At 45.1% G+C, this 27144-nt stretch overlaps 1 protein-coding gene across 3 annotated transcripts in view; it reads left to right on the plus strand.

The window, feature by feature from the left end:
- The window catches only part of ARIH2 (ariadne RBR E3 ubiquitin protein ligase 2), a 335731-nt gene that overhangs the window by 16199 nt on the left and 292388 nt on the right, over positions 1-27144 (plus strand). Inside the window, exon 1 of one of the 3 annotated variants that reach the window (XM_086939318.1) lies at positions 6233-6351. The exons of 1 other annotated variant lie outside the window; for it this stretch is intronic. The gene's annotated coding sequence lies outside the window, so the exon portion shown is untranslated. Of the gene's footprint in view, positions 1-6232; positions 6352-27144 lie in introns of those variants that run through there. One more of the 3 variants, XM_086939317.1, reaches the window with a different exon arrangement.

Genomic DNA, 27144 nt, shown 5'->3' on the forward strand with positions numbered 1-27144 from the left:
TCACAGACCCACAGGCCGTTGCAGATAGGTTCGCGGAATACTATAGCGAGGTATATACCTCGGCAGGGGTGTATATGGAGGCGGATAATAGCGCAATGATAAAAGATATCCAAATGCCCGTGTTGTCGGATGAGAACCGGGAATATCAAGGATCCCCACTCTCAGATGACGAGGTGGCGCAGGCAATCAGAGGAGTGCACTCCGGGAAGGACACGGGCCCAAACAAAATTCCCATAGCACTATACAAACTGAGCTCCAACAGGCTCGCTCCATTTTCCGCTCCATGTTCGCAGAATGCAGAGAGGAGGGACAGCTCCCTTATGATCAGGGGGGGCAAGTGTAGTGGTAATCCATAAAGTGGGTAAGCCTAAGACACTATGCTTGTCATTCAGACCTATCTCGTTGCCGAACGCTGAGCCCAAAATATTGGCGAAGCTGCTGGCGATGAGATTGGCAAAGGTTATCACCACCCTCATACATCCGGATCAGTCTGGCTTCATGCCACACCGGAATACAGACCTAAATCTGCGGCGGCTACACGGGGTGCTAGGTAGGACCCCGCGATTCAGTAGTCGGCGGTATTGGTATCTTTGGATGCCACCATGGCATTCGACAGGGCTGAGTGGCCATATTTATTTGCAATATTGGGGAAACTTGGTTTTGGTCCGTAGTTTGTGAGTTGGAAACACCTTCTCTATGCCCAGTCTTTGGCGGGGGTAGTCGTGAATAATCGGAAGTCTGCCGACTTTCTCCTTGGCAGGGGCACAAGACAGGGTTGTCCCCTGTCCCCGCTCTTGTTTTGCTTGACCTTGGAGCCCCTGGCGGCGTGGGTTCAGTGGGACCGTGAGATCCGCGGCTTACGGTGGAAATTGGAATGGGAGGACAAAATTTCTTTATACGCTGACGATATCCTGCTTTACCTCACCAATCAGAGAGAATCTCTTATATGCTTTTTAGATGTGCTTGCCATTTTTGGGAGGCACTCTGGCTTTGCTATAAACTGGTCAAAGTCAGTGCTCTTCGTCCTCAGGGGTGACTCACAGGTTCTCCCACAGAATTGCCCGATACAGACTGAGCGATCGGGTTTAGGTACCTTGGCATTTACGTTACACTCGACCCGAAACTACGATATGCTAATAATCTTGGCGCCCCTTTGATTAGGTTTAAGGGGGATGTGGCGTGCTGGAAGGCACTTCCGCTCTCACTTCTGGGCAGGGAAGTGCTTTTTAAGATAATGGCCCTTCCCCGGTTTATATACGCGCTCCAAAACTCAATGGATTTGGTACCTGCATCCTAATTTAGGAAGATAGAGACCCTCCAGAGGCAGTTTATTTGGGACGGCAGGCCTTGTATAGCGTTTTCCAAACTCACTCTCCCCTGGTATGACGAGGGGATAGGCCTGTCGGACCTACGGAAATACTACTGGGCCTCCCAGTTGGCCTCGGTGAATCATGCAATATACGGGCCCCCGGGGACCCAGGGTATGCTATTGACCACTGGCAAGTTCCAGGCGGCGATTTCACTAGAGCGCTCTAAGCTGGACCTCATCGGTTTCCGCTTGCGGGACCAACGGCGCACGCCGTTCAGGTGTGGCACCTCAAGTGGGAGGGGAGACTCACACTGGCCCCTCCCGTTGTGGAGTTCAGAGAGGTTGGGGAGCCTATGGAAATCTAGGGGGTTTGACAACTGGGATCTCATCGGGATTACGCGGATTAAAGATGTCTGGGAGAAAGGCACAGTCCTCACATTCAGTTCACTTCAGGAACAATACCATCTTCACGATCGTGAACATTACCGTTACCTCCAGATCAGACATGCCCTACTTGCGAATATCCCCAAGGATACATTGCTTCCTGATGCCTCCCCTTTCGAGGACCGAGTGCTAGACGGCTACCTCCCTGAGAAAACAATTTCAATAATATATAAGAAACGTATTAATCATATGGAGGACCCGCTGGTCCTCTTGAGAACGCACTGGGGTGAGGATGGGATAGAGTTGGATGATGAGGACTGGCGGGAGGCAGTTTCCTCTCCACGGATAGTAGGGATACAGATGAGGCTTCGATTAGTACAACTAAAGATTCCCCATAGGTCGTATGTCACAGGGCCTCGTCTGGTCCGTATGGTTCGCTCGGAGGGCGGGGAGTGTAGGAGGGGGTGCGGGGAGCTTGGAACGTTCATGCATATACTGTGGCATTGTTCTGGGGTGCAGGCATACTGGGAGAAGATTCACGATAAGCTATGAGATGTCCTGGGGGTGGAGATATGGCCAAAAGCGCGCAGGTGTATTCTTAACGTTTGGGAACCCACGGATCTGGCTGCATAGAGGAAGCAATGGGTCATGCTGGCCTGCATGATAGCTAAGCGGTATATGTGGCTAGGGGCTGTCCGGCGAAGTGGGGGAAGGTATGGGAGGCTTGGAATCACTACCGCAGAGATATTTGTGTGCCCCCGATGTGTTCCGGGGAAGTGGAAGCGCAAGTGTCCCCTTGATGCTTTACCTACATTTTGTGTCTATTATTTTCAATGTATGGAAATGTACTGATGTAACTAGCAAGATCTGCTAATGTCACCTGATGTTTGTATTTGCTGTTTTGTTAATAAAAAGAATTTTTTAAAAAAGATTGCACTATTGCATTTGCTTCTCGCAAGTTAACATCTGCCGAACTCAATTATAGCACCATTGAGCGTGAAGCTTTGGCATGCACTTGGTCTTTGGAAAAGTTTAGGATGTACATTTGGGGAACAAAATTTCAGTTGTACATTGATCATAAACCTTTAATGTACATGCTAGGTGATAGTTCTTCTAATAAAGCATCTTCTCCGCTAGTCAGATTATTGGCTAGACTTCAGGAATTTAATTTTGATATCAAGTATCTTCCTGGTGGGGAAAATGTGCATGCAGATTGTCTTTCACGCATTCCCCTTCCCCATATTCAAGAGTCTATTAGTTCAGAGAATGATATTGAATGTGTGTATTCAGTTGAAGATGTTGTACAAAATTACAAGATTACACAGGAGGATTGGGTGCGCAAGTTTGAGGAGGATGATTGCTTACAGAATGTTGAAAATATTTTATTAGTGGCTGGCCTATGGATAGAAGTTTATCTTTAGAAGAAAGAACTTTCGCTCAAATTGCTCCTGAATTATCATTTTCTAATAACATTTTACTTCGTAAGGATACATTTATTCCACTGAGAGGTATAAGGGACAGCATAATTTCTTTAGCTCATGAGGGACATCCAGGCACTACTGCGATGGTAAACAAAATCAAACAAACGTATTGGTGGCCCGGTATTGATAATCCAGTTAAAACACATGTTAACCAGTGTCCCCAATATCTTTGCTCAGACAAACATTGGAATTTTTTTTATTTTTGAAGTTTTCTATGGCGCTGGCCAGACCCGAGGGTATCGGAGCGCTTTACAGTGGATGTAGAGAAGACAGGTATAGAACGATAAAGCAAAAAAAAGATTCATACATGTTCACAGATTAAAACATTGTCTGGCGCCTGAGGGGCAACTTTGAGGTAGCGACTTTGAGGTAGTCAGAGGTTAAGGGTGTGCTGTTGGGGTAGAGCGGTCCGTAGGTAGGTGTTTTCGATTCATAGTATTCTTGATGTATAGTCAAAGTTATTATTGGACTTCTTTCTTAGCGATGAAGCGCCCGGGTTGCGGGTTAGAAAGAGGGGACATGTGAGGGCGTTGGCACGTGATGACTCTTAGCGGAGTTCTTGATGTGGTTAGTCATTGATAGTTTGTGGTCAAGGGTGATTCCAAGTGATTTTACCGAGTTAGTCAGGGTGAGATTTCCATTGAGGGCAACGATAGCTTTCACCCATTCAATGATTTGCGGGTTATCCTCCTTGTTAGAGATGAGGAGGATCTCGGTTTTTCCTTGATTGAGTTTAAGGTGATTCGTCGCTAGCCAGTCTTGGACTTATCTGAGAGTGTTGTTGAGCCTTAGAATGTAATTAAAGGAGGAGGTTTCTATGTAGATCTGTGTGTCGTCTGCATAGAGTTGGAAAGGGATGTTGGCTTCTTTCAGTATGGCGGTGAGGAGTACCATATATATGTTGAACAGTTGAGGAGAGAGAACAGATCCTTGGGGGACACCTCTGGTCACGGGGAGAGGGTCAGATGGGAAGGATTTCATTTTAACTCTTTGGAAGCGATTCTGAAAGAAGGAAGAGAACCATTGAAGGACCACATCGTCCGCACCTACTCGTTATTTGAGGGCCTTGATGAGCAGCCTATGGTCTACCGTGTCAAAGGCCGCTGACAAGTCTAGGAGGATGAGTAGGCAACAGTGATCTGAATCAAGGGAGTTGCGGATGTCATCCACTATGTACAGGATTGCGGTTTCGGTGCTATAGCCTTTTCTGAAGCCTGATTGGTTATGGTCTAGAAAATTAATGTTGTCGATCTGGTTGTTTAGTTGGCGTAGCACACATTTTTCTAGGATTTTGGCTAGGAAGGGCAGACTGGAGACTGGTCTAAAGTTGTTCAGGTCGTTAGTGTCTAGGCCTGGTTTCTTAAGAAGAGGTGTAACCTGGCCGACTTTGAGGCAGTCAGGGATGATGCCAGTTTTTAAGGAGCTGTTGATGATTTCACACCAGAGTGGAGCAAGGGTGAGTTTCAGGTATTTGGCCATTTGTCCTGTTCAGTTGCCTAGTGGAGCTGGGAGAAAAATTGGTTTGGATTTTTTTTTGGTCCTTTTTCAGTTTTCAAGTCAGACAAGAAATATTTCATTGTTGCTGTTGATTATTTCTCAAAATGGATTTACTTTGCTTTTGTCAAAAATGCAGATGCCAATTCTGTCATCTTATTTTTACAACGTCTATTTTACACTGAAGGTACACCTGAAGAGATTATACCTGATAATGGATCACACTTTACTGCTCATGATGTTAACTTATTTTTAAGGAAATTAGATGTCAAACATACTTTAGTACCCTTGTACAGTCCATCTTCAAATGGACTTGTTGAATGTGCTAACCGTGTAAAGTAGATTTTTCAATAATTGAAGGGCTTCCTTCAGATAATAGAGAGGGCATGGATTATATTTGGAAGTGTCTTTGAAGGAGGACAACTTTGAGGTCAGTTTTGAAGGCCTGGGAGGAGGTGGTGGTCCGAAGCTGAGGCGGAAGTGAGTTCCAGATTCTCACTGCACTGCCTGAAAAGGATTGGGCCATTGATCTTTCCTTCTTGAAAGTGGGAGGTTCAAGCAGTAGATTTTCCGCATTTTGTGATGGACTAGAGCCTCCAGAGAGTTTCAGTTTATTCGCCAGGTAGCGCGGAGAGGAGGAGTGCAAGGCTTTGTGGGTGATGCAGGCAGTCTTGTAGATAGCTCTAGCCTCGATTGGAAGCCAGCGGAGGGAGGATAATATGGGAGTGATGTGGTCGCTTCTTTTGGCCCCATAAATGAAATGAGCTGATATTCTTGGTGTGCAATTCTTTGTTTTCTGAATGTTGGACACAATGGTAAGAACTGTTTAAGGGAGAGTCTTTAACCCCCTGGCTGCGGCCGCGATTCTGCGCCTGTGCGGCACATTCCAATCGGCGGTGCGGTCATGACGGCCGGGAGCCGTCATCAGCACACGAGCACTCTGTGCCCTGACGGCTCCCGGCCGTCATCAGCATGGAAGGGGTTAATATTTTACCCATATCTTCTTAGGTTTGGAGCCTAAAACGGAATGAGGTCCAGCAGGCTTAACTTTCTTCAGTGAAAAAGAGGAAGGACTACAACACCACCTTCATTATATGGACTATTGTACTGTTATGATTGGACAGTTGGTGGCCATGGTTACTCCTAGTGTTCATGGGAGTTGTAGTTCATTGATGTTTTTTTTCCCTTTATCTTTGAACAAGCTAGCTGTTACTAAAGAGTGAATAAAGTAATGCATAATCCTTGCCTCAAGGTCCTTACTAGAATTCCTTCATGCTGACTAGGACATTTTTAATTAGCAGCTCTTTACTGTTGTGTTTGCCTGGTTAGTCTGTCTTCGCCGTAGTCTTTCTTTTATGTTTAGCAGGCTCTTTCCTGCTGTGTTTTCCTGGTTAGTCAGTCTTCACCGCAGTCTTTCTTCCATGTCTCACAGGCTCGTCGCTGCTGTGTTGTGTCGGTTGGTCTTTCTTTCATTCGTCGCTACAGACTTCGTCTTTCTTTTGTGTTTAGTCTCTTTTCCATATCTATTCCTGCCCCCCTCCCCCACCACCTGTACCGGCTGCACGAGAGGAAGTGACGTAGTTGGGAGTGCTGAGCGCTTCCGGTGCGCAGTCTGTGTTTCCAAGAGAAGTTGTTTCCCTCAGCCTGCCCTGCCGGACTCTCGGCTCCTGCCCCGGGGGACAGGTGAGAGGATGCCGGGGCGCTGGAGCGCACGGGCGGGGGTGGACGGGAGGGGAACAGGGGCGGTGAGTGCGGCCGTGGGCGATGACAGGGGCCCGGGAGCAGGACACCCCCTCGCCAGTGGTGGGCTCTAGGTGTGCCCCCGATGGCAGTGTGACAGCCGGGGGCATGACCCTCACCCCATGTGGCCTCACCTCCGGGGAGGGATCGTTAAAGTCCCCCCCCTCCGGTTTAATTATTCTACAAATAATACTACAATAACCTACTTCCGTAAAGAGTGTCCAAGGAACCTGAGTTATTTACAGCGCCTACAGATGTCAAATGCTTTATTTGTAACTGCATGGAAAAGTAAGTTATCACTTCTGACCCATCTTGCTCATACTGCCAGTTCCATCCATCTCTTTTTATTTTTTTATAAAGTTTTATTTAACGCTAGCTAGACCCGTAGGTATCAGAGCGCTTTACATACACAAAGGAAAAGCGAAACATTACATACGATCCAGGATATGATGATCTGTCCTTCCTACCCCATGTCTGCTCATACTGGAAATCTCCATCCCCCCCCCCCCCCCCCATATTCCGTCTCAGATCACACTCCTGCTCTGCCCATCAGCCCGTCTCCTAAAGTGTACTTCTCAGGGCATGCTGCACAACTCTACCTCTCACAGCTCTACCCCTACCCACATCGTCAACTCTGCCAACTCAGCTTCTACTGCCCAAATCTACCCGGCTCTGTGACATCTCAGCTTCCTCCCTAGCTCTCTTAATAATAGTTCATACCACCCAGTTTATGCTGCCCATCTCTACTCCAACTCCACTTTCTAATGAATACTGCCTAGCTCTACCCTAATCTGAGATAAATTCTTAGAGCTATCCCCCCCAGCTCAGGTAATACCAGCTCTACTCCTCAATGTATACTGCCCAGCTCTTCCCCTCAATGTATACTGCCCAGCTCTTCCCCTTCTGAGCTAATATTGCAGAGATGTTTCAAGCACAGGTATTACCAGTTCTTACCAGCTCGGCTCCATCTGTGTTGCTCAGCTCTCCCCGCAAATTCATCATGCTCTGACTGGTTTATATACCAGCAAGGGGCAGAGTGCCTTGCCATACTGCTGTTTCTGCTCACCATTTCAGGACTCACTACAAGGCCTACACACCGTAGCTGTGAGGTAGTGTGGCTCACTGGTTAGAGGCGGCAGACCCGAGAGCAGAGGACGGCCCGGGACCAGGGTTCGATTCCCGGCGCGGCAGGTTTCTGGACCAGGGTCAGCGGACTTGATAATTCTCTCGCCTCGGTGCCCACTCTGATCAGCGATCACACTCGGCAACTCTGGGCATTAGCTTGCCTCATCCTCACTAACGGCCCCACCAGACCGCCGGGGATGCCTGGTCTCACCCTGGAGATACCCATTAAGGGACCATCTCTCAGGGAAGCCAGGAAGGGTTTCGCAGCGGTCGAAGCGCCTTGGGACCCTCCGGGTAAGTAGTGCGCTATATAAATGCCTACACATTTACACATACATTTATTTCTAATCTGACGCCGCCCATTTTACTACTAGGTGCACACTGCCTTGTTCCTACTAAGCTTGCTGCAGATCAGATCCCACTGCCCCTTGCTACTTGCAGTTCAGCTTGTAACACCTAGTGCCACTCTTGACTCAGCTCTTGTTTCCCAAGCGGAGCTAGACGGGACTGGCCAGTCCCCACAGTAGAATTGAAACTACCCTCCTTTAATACTGCTCATCTGCTTCCCCAGCTCAACTCAGGCTAGTGTCTCAAGGGGCTGTCACTGTTTTGGACCCTGCAGCATGTCCTTACCCCTTAAAGCATTATTGATCCTTGTGTATGACTACTATGTTTAAACACACGAGCATCCCGTTGCTCAACACATCAATTTGCAAAATATATAGCGCCAAATAATAAAAAATGGCAACAAAGCACTTGGCGAACTCCACCGTAGCATTTTCTAATCACTTCCTTAATGACATACGTTCACCGGTGCCTCTCATAAGATGTATATTCATAGTTGGGAAACAAATTGATAAGAACACCGCTTTTTTAGTTAAACTTTTTGGTGGAACAATATTTTCTTGTTTGCTTATCTTGGGAACCATCTTGTGTACACATGTTTCTGCCTGATACGTAGGGGCATTCCTTGGTGTGCAGACTCAAACGATCCAAGTTTTAGACTGAAAGCCACACTCAACCACTGCATTTTGGTGACCGCCTCAGAAACGTTATCACACTGAAAGGTCTGTACAGCTTGGAGGTTTGATGTGTTGGCTTGGGAGATTAATTCTGGTAGGGCATTCATGTAGTGCTCTATGGAGTGATTGTAGCCCTAGCTACAGTGGCCCAGTCAATTTCAGAAAGGAGAAATATAGGGACAGATTTACAAGCCCCCCCGCGCCACCAGTACGTCACTTTTCGTGACGTACTGGTAGCGCAGGGGGCTGCTCCATATTTACAAGGAGAGGAAAAGCCACCCAGCGTGACTTTTTCTCTGCTTGTAAATACTGCCCCTTCACACGCAGCACTTTGTGGTGAAGGGGCGTTCCATGAGTGTTGCTGTGGGTGTTACCGCGCAACATCCATGGAACAAGACACAGCTCCAGATTTACAAAAAATCGTAAATCTGGAGCTGTGCCTGAATGCTACGCCACCCTAGATGTGGTGTAGGGAGGCGCAACAAGGAGAATGTTGTCATTTCTCCTCGTTTTTTCCTCTTTCAATACGTGCTAAACTGCAGCACGCATTGAAAGAGGAAAAAGCCTTAAGTGATTGTTTTTGTGCAGGATCTTCCTGCACAAAAACAGTCTCCCCATAGCGCAGGCATCCTTGCACCATGGTGCAAGGGTGGCTGCCCCGGCGTTTGGCAGCTGTTTGTGCGCCAGCGCAGGAGAGAGCACAGCAATGCGACATATTCTTGTAAATATGTCGCATTCCTGTGCTCTGAAAGTGCCGCAGCATGGCGCAGCCAAAGGGCTTACGGTGCCACGCTGCAGCTCTTTCTTGTAGATCTGCCCCTTAGTTTTTCTCTGTGCATTACGATAGAAATGAAAATCCAAGGCTAAACTATTAGTGTTTGTTTTGACTTATTTTAGGTGCTTTATCGTGGCTATATTGAAACCATATTTATTGCGCTTACATAAGAACAACCAGGTATAATCAACTTTAAGATGTGCAGATCACAGTTAAGCTGCTAAGTGAATAGCTGATTAGGTATGTAGAGGGCAGGAGGAGAGTAGATTAAGGGCTGGGAGAAATAATTTGAGTCGAGCGATATGAGTCTACAATACCATGACTTGGAATCAGCTCAAATGCAGTTTGAACAAGTTAGCTTTTAAATCCTTTGTCAAGGACAAGGTGGTAGGTTGGGTCTACAGTTCTTTCATTAGGAAGTTCCACCAAGTAGTTGTAGCACCAGTGTAGGATTGTGTTAAGGTCAGTGATTTGAAGTTGTGGATTCAAGTTGTAGTGTGGTTTTACTTAGAGTATACCCTGCCAGTCATGGTAAGTGGGTTGGCAAGGAAACCTGGATTTTGTTCAGGTGAAGTGCTTTATATGTCAAGCAGCCTAAATTGAATTACATTTGAATGGCAGCCAAGAAAGTTCACACAGGATCAGCATGTTGTTGTCTTATTTATGCTTCTCTGCGGTTATTCTGGCTATGGTGCAGGAGTGCTCTGATGAGAGCTACAGAAGATCAGTTCAGATGGCATTCCTCAAGCACTCGTAGAGACGATGGAGGCATGGGCAGCAATTTTTGTTTTAGGTCCAATGACATTTAGTGTTTTATTTTCATAAGGGAAAGAAGGTAGTAGTTCTCTGATTGGACCACTCTGTGTGGAAGATGGATTTGTATTCACTAAGGAAAGACTACTGACATGCCAAACGGGCTACTTACCTTTCACAGTAGCTTTTATAATTTTAAATATCACATGCTGCTGACAGATTAAACAGGGAAGGGTCACCTTAGAAAATAATATTCAGGATAGTGTTTTGGATCAGACTACACGTCAATTGAACAGTGTATGTTTTGTTCGGCTATGACAGCCTGCGCTCGGTATTTACTTGTGAGCGTCCTGAGCTCTGCTAAAAAGTTATTCCTATCCATTGAAGCGTTAATTTGCCCAAGGCTTAGACTAGCGTCTAAAGATGTAAAAGAAAATTTAGGTATCAAGTGGAAAATTGAAGACCGCCTACCAGTACATGGTTTTTGAGCGATTTGTTCTTAATTTAGCCCAGAGGAAGCCCGTTGGGGTGAAACACGTTGGCTGAGGCTGTGTGTATCCCTCATCTTGTGGAATCAAAATCAAGAATAATTCTCCACACTGAAAGATTCCTCCTTGATTGCATATTATATGTGACTTTTTGTGTGCCTCTCTTTGTTTGTGTGTAGTGTTTTGGATGTCCAACAAGGCAGTTTCTGTCCCCATTGAGGATGAAATCTCACCTAAGATTTTGTTTGGTTCAGCAAAGCTCTGCAGCTGTGAACCTGTAGGTTTCTGTAACAGTTTAAATAATAGTTTTAATATCCAAGAGGTGTTCATTTTGGCGGGGGAGGTCTGAACCGTCAAACTTTTTTTTCCTTTAATTTATTAAGGAGTGGGTAATCATCAATGTGTAATATTTAATAACACTACCGTGGATTAAGGGTCAGAAGGGAAGGGTTATAGACCTAAAGGTGTATGTTCCCTCATTAAGATACTCGAAAAACAAAATTATACACCTACAGTCTCATACATGTGTACGTAGTGTATGTAAGGTTGCCCTATCTCTCTCAAAACTAGCAAAATGTGTTATACACAAAGGAAAGCATCCCTTAAGTATAAGACCCCTCACTCACCCGAGGGTGACATGCTTCATCATATGGGGCCTCCTTACCAGTGTGGAAAACCTAGTCTCCATAGGGAGCTACTACTTCGGGATTAAGGAAGGAGCTCAGAGATGTTTTGGTAGGGAATAGGATAGTAATCCCATATGTGTATTGATGGGTTATAGTGAGGTTTGCAGCGCTGTATGGGATGAAAATGTGAATTAAAACTCCCTAGATAGAATCACTAAACAGTTTTATTGGTGCGTTCTACCTGACAGGATTAAAATGTAACAGCACAGTGGTATGGATTTAAAACCACTGTCTCTATGAGGTCAACATGTTTCAGCCTGTTGATCAACCTGTGTATCAGCGGCTTTCTTCAGGACCAGATGTAAACATTGCTGCTGCAAAAATGTGATAAATAATAAATATTACTACACCACCAGTATTCCTGTTTTTTCCTTTTTGGATTGTCAGGTCATACACAGGGTATCTGTGGATGGGACACAAAAAACAGGACATAGGGAAGGTTATAGAAAAGAGAAAGGGAAAAAGCAACCAAACAATAAATCACATGAAAATTGTGTGTTGTGCTTTGTCACTTTGTCACATTAGAAATATTGCTTATTAACTATTCATAAGCAGAATGGACTTACCCTCAGTTGTAGGATAGCCCAGCCTCACCTCTACCAGACAGGCTGCTCAGGAGGGAAGCCCCGCTCTGCGGGAAAAGAACACAATGAGGTGCAGAAATAGTTACTGATTCCTACACTTTTTATTGTGAATGTCCTTTATTTTCTGTCAAAACATAGGGAAAAGGGCACATCTAGGTATAGCAGGAAAAACTCAAGTGCATTCAAGGCATTCATACAGATTGGGTTGGCATTCTCAAAGTTAGAATTCGTGTGCCTTATCTCTGTAACTGAAAACAAAGGCAATCAAAACCTAAATGTTAGTAAAACAAGGAAGAACCGCTTTAGCTAAATGAAGTTAAAGTCACCCTTTAGAAAACAGAGGTTCCCCAGTGCGAAACTGACCTGTCCGTCGGTACCTCGTCGCGGAAGAGCTCGCCCCGGGAGGTACCGAACGGTAGGTTTAATCATGTTTATATAGTGGAGACTTGATTGATCTCCACTGTGCATGGAACAGGGGGCCTTACTGGTTTAGCGGGCCGATCCATTGCCTGTAGTTTTTATATGTCTTGCGCATGCGCTGGACGATAGTGTTACTTTTCCGCGCCTGCGCCGAAAGACACGCTATGTTATGTGTTCCTGCGCTGTTAGTCTTAAGTTTTTAATGCGCAACATGGGCAGATTGGATTTAAATGGAATTACTTATTTTGCTCTGTATATCGCAAGATCTTTACAAATAAAAGACACGTTTGATCTCCGCTATGCATGGAACAGGGGGCCTTATTGGTTTAGCGGGCCGATCCATTGCCTGTAGTTTTAATGTCTTGCGCATGCGCCGGACGATAGTGTCTCCTTCGGCGCATGCGCGGGAAAGTAACTATGTTATGTGTTCATGCACTGTTCGTCTTAAGTTTTTAATGCGCAACATGGGCAGATTGGATTTAAATGGAATTACTTACTTTGCTCCGTATGTCGCAAGATCTTTACGAAGAAAAGACATTGTGTAATGCTCAGAATTACAAAATGGGCTATGGCATTATAAGGGGGGGGACATTTACATATTTGAAACTACACAAGTATAGTTACATGTCTTAAACGGTGTATGATCTGTATATGTACAGATTGTAGTGACCCGTGTATGCAGCTACTCCCAGGTCAAAAGTGTATTCTACATAAAAATTATGTCATGTATTTTTATGTAATGTATTGTTCATTGACATGCTTCTCAATCTCCTGGGAAAAAAGTTGCAGACATTATTCTCATTCTGCCCCTTATCAGTAATTTCATTAGTTGATTGTCCTTGATCAGATATCATATACGGACATATTGGGATGTGTATTGGAATTAACTTAGGATATGGATTAAATTAAGATCCAGGGTATTTCATCATTTAAACCCCCTGAATCTGTTTTCAATTTGTATACCGACTGTTGTTCCTTACGAAATAGAAGCTTGGAAGGATCTGTTAAGTGTGGTGTGATCCAGGGCTTTTCTAAGACCACCCATTTAAGATCTGATTCAGTATGGCCTGTGTCTAGAAAGTGATTAGTCAGTTTTGTTGACCGTTTCCCCCACCTTATCGTGCTCTTATGTTCTTCTATGCGGATTTTGATTTTTCTAGTGGTCATTCCCACATACCGAAGCTGACATGGACACCAGATCAAATAGATCAAACATTTGCTGTTACAATTGGTGTGTTTCTCGATCTTCCAAGGGCGGGAAGTACCAATATCAAAAGGTTTTTTTGGTTTGTGGGCAGACTGTACAGGACCCACAGGGAAAGTGGCCTACCACTGGAGGCTTGTTCCATAGTGTGGTCTGCGCCCCAATATTTTTCACTCTTTGTGGGCGGGTATGGACTAATTTGTCTCGCAGATTAGCACTCAGTTTATATGCAAAGAGTGGTCGCGGAAGCTCATTATTTGCTAAAGTCAAGATAGGCCAGTGCTTATTTATACTTTTTTTAACAGAGTTTAAGAAACTAGAAAAGGTGTTCACAAAAGTCATTCTTTGGTTTGTTTCTTTTTTGGTTCTTTGTTCTAGTAGATATTCTCTGTTATTATTGGCTGCTCTTTTCTTAGAGTTACGAATTATCTGATCCGGATATTTCTTCACTTTCAGATCTTTTGTTAATTCCTTTTCATGTTCATTATATTTTTTCCAGTTCAGAGCAATTACGTCTTATACGTAAAAACTGGCCGAACGGTAAGTTTTCACGAAAGGGTCGTGGGTGGTAACTCTGGAATGACAATAAGGAATTACACTGTTGGTTTTCTGTATAATTCTGTTATTAATTCTCCGTTACTCGGTTGGATCAATAGATCCAGAAATGGAAGCTTGGTTTTGGGGAATTCTCAAGTGAATCGTAAGAAATCATCTTGATTATTTAGCCATTCATGAAACATTTTCAAAGTTTATTCATCTCCTCGCCAGATGACAAAAATGTCATCTATGTACCTTTTCCAGGTAAGTAGATGATTGAAAAATGGGTTGCTTGCTGTTAGTATTGTCTCTTGTTTGACTTTGTGGACATATAAATTAGCCAAGCTGGGGGCACAAATACTGCCCATACAAGTACCTGAAATTTGGAGGTACTGAGGTAATATAAATTTTATGGTCATGTTGTGTTCCCTAGCGAGTACCCCACCGACTCCATGTACGAGTTAAAAGTGCATGTAACTTCCCTCCTGTACCAGCTATGAAGACGCAAATACATTTGCGTCCAACGTTAACTTGTCCTCTTTCAGACCCACCATGAATGGGTTTGATGGTCCGTTCCTAAGTATGCTATGCCAACGTCTTTTTGAAGTGTACTCCTACGTTTTTCAGCCTGGCTGAAAGTAGGCCCTGAATCTCTGCCACCGAGCCTCTTTTCTGGCTTCTGACTGCGAGGGCCTCTGCCCAAGCAGCCCCCGTACCCGTGAACTCTGACTTACTTCTAGCGCGGCCCTCCGTGCTCAGCTCAGCCTGCTGCCTGCCAAGATTGACTATAACCTTCGAGTTATCTGTTTTCCTCCCCGAAGATACATTCCGGCCTGCTAGCTTCAGTAAACATCCTTCCTCAGCTACAGGGCTGAAGGGCCGACCTGTCTTTATGCAAGTAATTCATAGCCTCTGTTGCCATGCTTCCATGGAAGGCCCCATGCCCCCACGCTTCTCATACAGACACTCAGGCGCTTATACACGCACTCACAGCAAGTATAGAATAGCTTCTGCTCTAGAGACCTTTCTGCCCAGATAGCTTAGTTCCTAAACATCAGATATCGGATATGATAGAAGCACAAGTTGATCTGACATGCCAGACTTCTGTCTCTTTCCGCCAGTGTAAATGTCAAGTCCCCTGCACCCCGTCTATCACACGTCATGCAGCTGCGCGCGCATCCAAGCTTCCGATTTCCGCTGACATTGCAACATTCTGTTAGCACCACCCCTTGGTGCCACCCACTTGCGTCACCTATCAGTGACGTTTCTAGCACACACGCCTAGTTTACGCCTCTTGATGATGTACTAGCCCCACGTGTATACTGTTATCTTGTCTTCTCTCAGCTGTTACGCCTCTTACATTGAACATTATGATGTAAATCAAGTATATAAGCTATGTATTGTCAATAAACGACGGCGCGCTCATCTATCCCTTCTGACATCCTGTGTGGTGGTCAGAACATGATATCCTGATTCCTTTATGAGGAATAAAACCCTTAGAAACTCTTACACCACGGACTCTGTTTTCCTTCATTTCGATTGAGTTATTATTGATTAAGTACTTACCTGCATAGAAATTAAGAGAGTAAATTAATTATTTACATCATTTTGGCGCCCGAATAGGGACCCCTCCCCCACCTCACGCGCCGGAAGGTGCGTTGCAATCCGTGTCCCCTGCCATCAGTTAGACGGACAACACGTGTACTGGCAGGATTTCCTGCATCCCCCTCTGACACACGGAGGTGACGAAGACTGCGATCAGTGCCCAGACGAGGCGGTGAGGAGTGCGGAGGATCCCGACCAGAGCCCAGCCGAAGGAAGCAAGGTCCGAGGTGTGAAGAGGCCCACCAGTTTTCCGAAGTTTTCCGAAGTTTTCCGAAGTTTTCCGAAGTTTTCCGAAGTTCCGAGTCGAGTCCAGTCGAGTTTTCCGAGGCCTTCTGTTTTCCGTGCTTCCCGGTGAGTACCATTGCTGGGTCGTATCTAGACGGGTTTGGGTACGCAAGTCCGGTCTGCACTGTTTTTAGGCAGTGTATCTGTACTGTTTAGCAGTATATAAAGTATTCCGAATTTCTGCACTGTTACAGCAGTGTATCTGTATCGTTGAGCGGTACATTCAGAGTAGGGGGAAGTTAGCTATGTCTTTAAATGTTTCATGTGATTAATGTCGTGGTATGAATGTGATTGTTCTTGTGTATTATTGTGTTTTTTTGTTTAAATAGTTACAGGCGAAATTAAGTATTAAGGATCAAGCATTTCAGTATCAAGTAGGCACAATGCCGTTTTTTAACAAATTAAAGCAGATAGGAACTAGGAAAGGGATGTTAGAGGAAGAGATTCCAATCCCCCCTAGGGACACTCCAGGTAATTTCATGTATAATAAGCATGGCATAGACGCCATCTTGTATCTAGAGTTATGGACAGATTATACCAAGCACCTAGAGGAAAGATACCGATGGCCAGTTAACGGAACATGGGATGCCGAGTGCATCATAAAGGTAGAAGAAATATTACGGAAAAAGAAAGCTAGACAATCTCAGAAAGACGCCATAGAATTTTGGCGTAAGGAATCACGTAAGCGTGCTGATAGAGCACTCCGTAGAGAAGACAGGCTTAAAGAATCAGAAAAGGCCCAAGAAAACGAATTAGTTACTGAGGGAATTCGAGTAAAAGTAGAACAAATAGATCGTATCCTAAATGGCAAAGTGAACAACATGTATCTTTTGGCCGATGGTACCCCTGACGCCATTTCAGAAATACCGAAAAATTTGCCGTCACCATTAGTTCCAACTAAAGTAATGCATAAGACTACTAAAGACATATTCCTAAATTCATATCTCGAAGATGTAGCGCCAGCTTACACCAATCTGCCTGTTCGTGCCCTGCCTACTGACAGGGCCGGGGGTGGTACTGCCCCCCAAGATCACTCTCAGCCGACACCGAAAAAGACTAGTCCCGTTCCGCCAGCTCCGCCACTTCCCTCACCTAAAACTGATCTGCCGAAACCACTTCAATCAGATCCTACTAAAAGACAAATTCAGATACTGACTACACACAGAGATAATGCCCAAGTTTCCGCTTCAGGAGGTGCGACCGCGGGTCTCCAGACCCCGCCACCGACTCACAGATTAAATCTCAGAGGTATGCAGAGTCCTTTTACGCACAGATCCCCCCGTTCTTCTAATTCATCCCGTCTTGATGCACTAAAAGAAAATATGTCAGTTTGTAGATATGATCCAGAACCTGGACAGGACGACTTAATGATATTAGCGTCTTTACGGTTAAGATCTGCTACTGATAGTTTGTTATGTTATGCAGGAATGAAGGAGCACCTAGATAGAATATATGAGTTCGTTCAAACGGGAAAGGACCCCGACAGTATTAAGGATGCCCTGGAGAAACAGAAAGTTACCATGCAAGCACTGATACTACGATTTTTCATAAATTGTCTAATAAGAGAACGAGACAGGCCCGGAACAGAGCAGAGTGAATTGGATGCATTGAACAAGTGGGGTCAAAATATAGCCGATGGAAAACATGACAGACAAAATTGCATAGAGGCCATGTATAAAAAGATTAAGAAAGCAGTGATAGCAGTACACGAGAAAGAGAAAGAAAAGGCTCCCTCCGAGGAGGAAGAAGAATCTGAAGAACCAGAACCAACTACAAGCACTATAGCATATGTAGGTAAGGGAACTTATCTTAGGAAGGGTATCCGTCCAGAAAGCAAGAGAGTTTTCTTCTCTGCCTTAACGAATCCGAATTCTGCTGAACATCAGTTCCAGGAAACTGATAAACGGCTTCGAGATCGAGTTGGGTACCATGTACTCAATTCTATGGATGAACAAGAATTAGCCCGATCAGCGGTATCATGGGCCGAAAATGCAGACATATATAATGATGACACCGTAGCACAGACATTTCTGAACCTCTCCCCCGACGAACAGAAATTAGCAGGTATATATATGATTCAGCACCTTCTCATTAAGTACAGAAAACATTATTCCGATCCAGGTCCCTTACATGAGACACTAGAAGCACTACTGATGGATAGATGGAGAGGCCTAAGCACTAAATTAGTTCAAATAATTCTAGAACAACGACGCAGATATGACACCTTTGTAAGTTCTGAATATGTTCCCGCCCCACCTCCAGAAAGGAAAATGTACCATATGCAGTGCGGGGGTGGTATTGAAAGTCAGAACCCCTTGCGAGAAGTGCACCCTGTTATGGGTGAGGATAAAATTTTGAAACGCGTGTATGTACACACGCCTCTAACTAAATTAGAACTGTTAGAAATGAAGAAATTAGTACCGTGCCATGATAAAGACCCTGCAGGTTTTCATAGAGAGCTCAAAGACATGTTACTGATGGGGGACTACACATATGATGATATCATGAAAATGTTGAAAGTATTATTGCCTACGGGTATATTCGAGAAATTAAAGGAAAAGGACTGGGAGGTGGGAGACGCAAAGATTGCCTGGGCAGAAATAGAGGATGAAGAAAAGAAACGGGTTCCAGGGTTAGGCCTTGGGGACAAAACTAAAGCATTACCAGGTTTAATAGTACAGGTCCTGCCCAGATTATTGACAACTAGAAAGGAGGATTGGGATGCAATCTCGTCCTGTAAACAGAAACATGATGAAGATACTAGCGATTTTTATTCAAGATTCGAGAAATGTTTTATTATCAATAGTGGCCTCCAGCCAAGTAGCGAGTCGTACCCACATCTTTTTGTATCAAAGTTAGTCGAGAATTCCCTACCGTTAGTTAAAAATAGAGTGTATAAAGTCGAGAGTACATGGCAAGCAAATACGCCATCCCAGATGTTACAAATGTTACAATATCACCAGAATAGAATTAGGGAAGAACAAGATCAGGAACAGAAGCGCATGAAAGACACGAAAATGAAAATGTTAGTAGCCCAGACGGTCCCATCCGACAGTCACAGGAAAGGTACGACCCAGACAAGTCACGCTGCAGCTCCTGTTAAAGGGACATGCAATTATTGCAAGCAGCCAGGTCACTACGTACACGAATGTGCAGTTCTGAAACATAACATAGCGACAGGTAAAACTAAAGAGAGACCGCATCCGCCTAGACAAGACCATAACCAGCATCAGTCTACACAGAATACACAGCCCCTGCATGCATCCGCACAGACAGCACAGACCGTAGCAGTACCACAGCCACAGCCCATTGCTGCAACTCAGCAAGTCTCACAACAGATGTACCAGTACGCCCAGTCTGCTTACCCCGAATATTCCCGATATACATGAAACAGCCTAGAGAGGGAAGGTGGCTTGCCTCTTATCGAGATTCCTGTAGATCAAGAAGGTCCTTATGTACACAGTCAAGTATTGGGGAAAGATAGAAAGTTTTTAATTGACACAGGGGCAAGTCGCACTACAATAAGTCATGACGAAGTTCCAGGGGCACCCCTCTCAGGCTCACAAAATGTTTCCCTTGGTTTTTCAGGACAACCTATTGTAAATGAAGTCTCAGAACCAGTTCCCCTGGCTGTGGGTCCATTATCACGCGTTACAGACCTGTTACTAACAAAATCATGTCCGGAAAATCTGTTAGGAATTAAAACACTGAAGGCTCTAGGGGCTATAATATGCTGCTCCCCGGAGGGAGTTAGACTCTTTCTGCGGGATTTCAAGGGTCATTACGTCCTTCGTGAGTTTGACGTCAGATTGAAAAATGTACCTGATTACTTGTGGGCAAAAGGCCCAACTGATGTAGGATGTATGCACATTACACCATACCGCGTTACCCTCAAGGCAGGTGTTGTATTACCCAGAATCAGACAATACAAGTTACCACCCGATGCTGTAGCGGCTTTACTGAAAATCATTGAAGAGCTCATTGCCCAAGGAGTGGTCGTCGAGACCGACTCCAATATCTGTAACTCACCCATCATTCCGATTCTTAAACGTACTGATCCCAATGCACCGCCAGTATATCGGCTGGTGATTGATCTTCGAGAATTGAATAAATGCATTATCCCACAGTATCCTGTGGTCCCCGATATATCATCTCTCTTGACTGCTATTGATTCAGAAGCAACGTTCTTTACTGTAATTGATCTCAAGAACGCCTTCTTCAGCGTGCCTATTGATCCAGAGAGCCAATATCTCTTCGGATTCTGTTTAAATGGACGCAGTTTCAAATTTTCGCGCGCACCTCAAGGATTCACAGAAAGCCCCAGCATCTATAGTCAAGCACTGAAAAGACAACTAGATTGTATTCAAATGCCAGTTAACACCGCTTTACTACAATACGTCGATGATCTGCTGATCACCGCACGAAGTGAGCCCGAATGTGAAAAAGCATCACTGACAGTTTTACATTTCCTGGCCGACAAGGGACACAAGGTGTCTCCTTCGAAGCTACAATTCTGTGTTCAGCAAGTTGTGTACTTGGGTCACTTGCTGTCCAAAGTGGGGAGACAGCTCACTCCCGATCGCATTCAGTTAATTGTGAACATGCCGCAACCCAAGACACAAAAGGAAGTGCGGGCCTTCATAGGCCTCACCTCGTACTGCAGACAATGGATTCCCCAGTATGCATTTCTAGCTAAACCACTCATCCAGTTAACGAGACAGGAGGCAGCGACTTCGACTGTCCTCCCTTGGACTCAGGAACACACACAAGCTTTTGAAGAATTAAAGAAAGTTTTATGCCAAGCACCAGTTTTAGCGACACCATGTTACAGCAAACCGTTTACACTTTTTGTTACAGAACGTGATGGCACAGCGTTGTCTGTCCTCACTCAAGACCAAGCAGGTTCACATAAGCCTTGTGCTTATTTTTCTAGTACATTGGATTCAGTAGCTCAAGCACTCCCTGCGTGCTTAAAGTCAGTAGCAGCAACAGCGTTAGCAATAAGACAAAGTGATTCAATTGTTTTAGGTCATCAGTTAACAGTTCAAGTACCACATTCTGTAGAGGTTTTGTTAAACAGAACCCAGACTCAACACTTAACTATAGCACGACTGACAGGTTATGAATTAACACTATTCCAGCCACACATAGAAATCAGACGTTGCAGCATCCTGAACCCCGCAACACTGTTACCTACAGTTATGACAGATCCAGCTCCGCATGATTGTATAGAAATAATTAATGCAGTAACTAAGCCTAGACGAGACTTAACAGATGTCCCATTGACAAATCCAGACCTGACACTTTATGTGGACGGTTCATGCATGAGAACAAGTACAGGAGAATTAGTGGCCGCGTACGCCGTGACCACTGAAACTGAAATTAAAGAAACACATCGTATTGACACCCTGTCTGCTCAAGCAGCAGAGCTCATCGCTCTGACTCGAGCCTGTATTCTAGCCAAGAACAGAAATGTTAACATATACACAGATTCCCGCTATGCCTTCGGAGTTGTACACGACTTCGGAGTCCTCTGGCAAGAACGAGGTTTTCTGACTTCTCATGGGGCCAAGATACAACATGGCCCCCTCATTCAAGCACTGTTAGAAGCAATACATTTGCCCTCGGGCATATCAGTCATGAAGTGTAAGGCACATACTAAAGTCACAGATTCTGTTTCCCAGGGTAACGACCTGGCAGACCAGACAGCAAAACATACAGCATTGACTTACACCCAGACTACTGATGTGACAAAGACAATAGTCCAGACCCAGTGTATGGCAATTAGAGATCCCGCCCTAGATGTAATTGATATCCAGACACATGCTACTCCAGAGGAGATAAAGAAATGGACTGAACTAGGAGGGATTCAGACAGATCAAGGTTGGGTGACGAAGGGAAAATCTATATGGTTTCTCCCCGACTCAATGGTTCAAGTCATGATAAATACAGCACATAGTCCTGCCCATCTTGGAGAGAAAGCCATGTTAGACAGTTTACAGAATCTCTGGTACAACAAACACTTACGAGCAGCAGCAAAACAGAAAGTGCGTACTTGCATGATCTGTTGTCAGTTCAATCCAGGTAAAAGCGTCCCTGTTGAGCAAGGTGGATTTCATCCTCCCGATCACCCTTTTGAAGTCCTCCAGATGGATTATATCCAGATGAATAGCTGTAGAGGATTTAAGTATGTCCTTGTAATTGTTTGTGCTCTGTCCCGCTGGACCGAAGCATACCCAGTCCCAGACTACACTGCTCCGACCACTGCCAGACAGTTGGTTCGTGAATTCTTCCCACGGTACGGTTTGCCCCGTGTCGTGTACTCAGATAACGGACAGCCGTTCTCGTCCGAGTTGATGAGACAAGTTTCCCTCTTGCTAGGATATCAGTGGAGGTTCCACTGTGTCCGACATCCCGAAGCAGCTGGCCTTGTAGAAAGGCATAATCAGACACTAAAAATCCGTCTTGCCAAGATCTGTCAGGAAAAAGGGGTCGACTGGATAGTCGCCCTGCCCGTGGCACTATTCTACATGAGAATGGTTGCCCACTCGAGATCAGGGCTATCTCCGTACGAAGTGGTCTTTGGAAGACCGCCGAATATGTGGGGGACGCCCGTTCCGAAAAAGATCACTGATATTGATTGTAACATGTTGACAGATTACCTTGCCTCCTTGATGTCTGCACTCCAATCATGTCGTTCACAGGTTGCCGCAGCCTTCCCTGACAACACCGATGTAAAGGCGCATGAGGTCCGCCCAGGTGACCTGGTAGTCGTCCGGAATTTCGACCGGAAAAGTCCGCTGGAGCCCCGCTGGAAGTCTCCAAAGACCGTTCTGCTTACCACTAGGACCGCCGTGAAAATCGAGGGGAGAAAGGGGTGGGTCCACACGAGTCACATCAAACTATGCAATGAACTAAAAAACGGACTGAAACAGGACTCTGACTCGTCCACCCCCACCAAAGACTGTGTTGAAGCACAAGACGTTACTGTGCCTAAAAGAGAAAAGACTCCTCAAGAACTTTACCGAATGAAGCTTCGATCTAGCAAGTCAGACAGTTTAATTGTTTAAGTCCTCCCTTAGGTGAATCGGTTAAATAGTTTCTGACATGTATCCCCTAGATCGAGTTAGAGAGAGAGAGGAAAAGAGAAGAACATATTGCAAATCACTTCGTAGTCACTGCATAGTGACACTAATAATCATGTTTATTCTGAGTATTCTAATTATTATTGCCAGCATTCTGCTTCCTATGTACTGGCCTATTTTCAGGCGTGAACAATCTGCTTACAATGTCTCTGCTGAACACACTTTTAGTGAACTTCCTGCACATGAACTCTCTTACAGACTTGCGCTGCGCAACAATACATTCATTAGTATGTTACACCATTCCCATCAGACAAATAATGCTACAGACTGTTGGATATGTGGCCGACTCCCTCCCTACCAGAATTACAAGGGAGCTCTGCCTCTCTTTCCGTACCCATTCACTCACAATGGCTCCTGTGGAGCATGGTTTAAAATAATTAATTCTTTAGATCCTGATATTGCTGTTTTCGATGGGGGCTGGGTTTGGGGAAACTTGAACTTAGTCCTGCTCAACGTCTGTTATCCTGATCAAGAAGGACTTCCCACTCGAATAGGAACTGATCTAGAAAATGAAGTATATGGATTAGGTAATTACACAATTAGCCTTATGATCCTCACTGTTGAATCTGAAACTGCTCCAGTTCTGCCCCATATGTTAGTACTACCAGTCACAGGTGAATTATGTGTTAGCAAGAAAGGTTCAGTACACGTAGGTCATAGTAAATGCACTACTGTGGTCGAGTTCAGTGACCATGGTAAATCGTCCTTTAAAGCTATCAGTCATTCCTACTTTGTTTGTGGTCATACCGCATACATACGTTTGCCTCCAGATTGGGATGGTACCTGTTACATTGCCTTCCTTCTGCCACCTGTTTTCCTAGCTCCTCCTGATTACCATAGAAATACGAATCTAGCACCGAATAGACCCAAAAGAGATATTCCCCTTGTCGACTACACAGAAACGGCATGGGAACAGTACACTGATTTCAATAAAGGATTCTTTTTCTTCCTAGGACCTGTCCAAAACAGTAAATTAATACGCAGATTAACGAGAACACTCGAAGCAGTAGTGAACGAAACTGCCTCCGCTCTAGGTAACTTAACAGAGGAGCAGTCTGCTATACGGACTGTTGTCCTTCAAAATCGTCTTGTGATTGACGTCATCTTGGCAGATAGAGGTGGAGCTTGTAAGGTCATCGGGTCAAGTTGCTGTGTTTTCATTCCACAAAACGCACCATCTGTCTATCAAGCTATCACCCGTTTACATAAAATTGCAAATCAGATACATCAGAATCCAGGCACCTGGACTTGGTCCGGTTGGTTCTGGACTACGTTGACAGCTTGGGGATGGAAGATCTTATCGTTCCTAGGCATTGGCCTTGTTATAGTATTCAGTTGTTGCCTGTGCCTGCAGTGTGGGCCAGCGATATGTGGACTGTGTGCCACATCCTGCATTGAGCATTCCAGTTGCCTCTCAAACAGTCAAAGAAAGAAAGACGAACATATAATGTTACAAGAACAAACTGATCGATTTATGAGGATCGATATATCATGAAGGGTCCGTAGGGAACAAGGAGGGAATGAGGTAATATAAATTTTATGGTCATGTTGTGTTCCCTAGCGAGTACCCCACCGACTCCATGTACGAGTTAAAAGTGCATGTAACTTCCCTCCTGTACCAGCTATGAAGACGCAAATACATTTGCGTCCAACGTTAACTTGTCCTCTTTCAGACCCACCATGAATGGGTTTGATGGTCCGTTCCTAAGTATGCTATGCCAACGTCTTTTTGAAGTGTACTCCTACGTTTTTCAGCCTGGCTGAAAGTAGGCCCTGAATCTCTGCCACCGAGCCTCTTTTCTGGCTTCTGACTGCGAGGGCCTCTGCCCAAGCAGCCCCCGTACCCGTGAACTCTGACTTACTTCTAGCGCGGCCCTCCGTGCTCAGCTCAGCCTGCTGCCTGCCAAGATTGACTATAACCTTCGAGTTATCTGTTTTCCTCCCCGAAGATACATTCCGGCCTGCTAGCTTCAGTAAACATCCTTCCTCAGCTACAGGGCTGAAGGGCCGACCTGTCTTTATGCAAGTAATTCATAGCCTCTGTTGCCATGCTTCCATGGAAGGCCCCATGCCCCCACGCTTCTCATACAGACACTCAGGCGCTTATACACGCACTCACAGCAAGTATAGAATAGCTTCTGCTCTAGAGACCTTTCTGCCCAGATAGCTTAGTTCCTAAACATCAGATATCGGATATGATAGAAGCACAAGTTGATCTGACATGCCAGACTTCTGTCTCTTTCCGCCAGTGTAAATGTCAAGTCCCCTGCACCCCGTCTATCACACGTCATGCAGCTGCGCGCGCATCCAAGCTTCCGATTTCCGCTGACATTGCAACATTCTGTTAGCACCACCCCTTGGTGCCACCCACTTGCGTCACCTATCAGTGACGTTTCTAGCACACACGCCTAGTTTACGCCTCTTGATGATGTACTAGCCCCACGTGTATACTGTTATCTTGTCTTCTCTCAGCTGTTACGCCTCTTACATTGAACATTATGATGTAAATCAAGTATATAAGCTATGTATTGTCAATAAACGACGGCGCGCTCATCTATCCCTTCTGACATCCTGTGTGGTGGTCAGAACATGATATCCTGATTCCTTTATGAGGAATAAAACCCTTAGAAACTCTTACACCACGGACTCTGTTTTCCTTCATTTCGATTGAGTTATTATTGATTAAGTACTTACCTGCATAGAAATTAAGAGAGTAAATTAATTATTTACATCAGTACAGTTGGTCCTCAAATCTGAAAGTTTTCTTTGAGCACCATCCTTGCGCAAAACATCCCAAAGTCAATCGGTGTAATGCTCTCCCAGGTACGGTTTTCTAGCATTCCTCTAATGGTGGCTAATGTCTCTTCTTGGGGAATACACGTATAGAGAGATTCCACGTCGAAGGATACTAGCCAGTCATTTTCTATATCAAACGGAAGTTGTTGTATGTCCGTTAGAAAATGTTTGGTGTCTTGAATAAATGTTGGCATCTGCAACTCCATCGGTCGAAGGAAAAAATCCACAAAGCTGGAAAGGGGCTCCAGTAGTGAGCCGATCCCCCGAAATAATCGGTCTTCCCGGTGGCGGTCTTGTGGGTTTATGTATTTTTGGTAATACATAAAAGTAGGGTACTATTGGTGTGGTGGCTAACAAATATTGTGCTTCATGGTCTGTAATCCATTTCTTATGTTTAGCTTCTTACACTTTCTTACTGATCTCATTCTTCAGACGTGATGTGGGGTCTTGTTGTAACCTTAGATATGATTTGAGATCATTTAGTTGTCATAGACATTCATCTCTGTATGTTTCTGTATTTAACCCCTTGCGTGCTGATGACAGAACGGTTCCGTCATCAGCATCGGTTGAGCTGTGCTGATGACGGAACCGTTCCGTCATGACTCCGCCCGCGCAAGGCGGAGTCAGCACAGGCGGAAAATACGCCCCGCACGCAAGGGGTTAAAAGCACCACTGCTCCCCCTTTGTCAGCGGGTTTTAAAATTCTCTCCGAGTTGTTAGCCAGGTTGCTCAAGGATGTCTTCTCCTTTCTTGTAAGATTTTGAAACTGGCTCGAATTAGATCTAGAGATTTTGTCAAAGTCATAGAGTACTGCTTCCTCAAAGGCAATAATACGTGCCGGGACCAGGTGTGTAGGAGGATTAAACGTTGATTTAGGACATAGTCCTGTATTAGTAGGGCTCATATCTCCTGGATCTTTGTCTTTAAAGGATGCTTGAGGCGGATCTTTCTGAAAAAAGACGCCAGTTCTTGTCATGTTTGGAAGGCATCTCCTTTAAAGGTCGGCACATATCCAAGCCCTTTTTCCAGGACTTTAAGCTCCAATTCTGTAGGAACATAGGAGCTAAGATTGACCAATATTTGTTTGTGCCGCTCGTTGTCGCCGTTCCCGGAGGTTGGGTCGTCCTTGTCGTTGCCACTGGTGAGTTCCAACTCACCCTTGTTTTTGGGGCTCTTCTTCTGCCCCTTTGATTGGTGAGACCAAACCCTAAAAAAGTCTGTTGTGGCATCATCTGGTTGTAGAGAGGATAAGGGAAGAACTGTGGTTGATGTGGATGTCCGGGCGGGAAACCAAACGGTGCAGGTGGCCAC

The sequence above is a fragment of the Lissotriton vulgaris genome, chromosome 9 (genome assembly GCF_964263255.1).
Source record: "Lissotriton vulgaris chromosome 9, aLisVul1.2, whole genome shotgun sequence".
In the NCBI taxonomy this organism is placed as follows: domain Eukaryota; kingdom Metazoa; phylum Chordata; class Amphibia; order Caudata; family Salamandridae; genus Lissotriton; species Lissotriton vulgaris.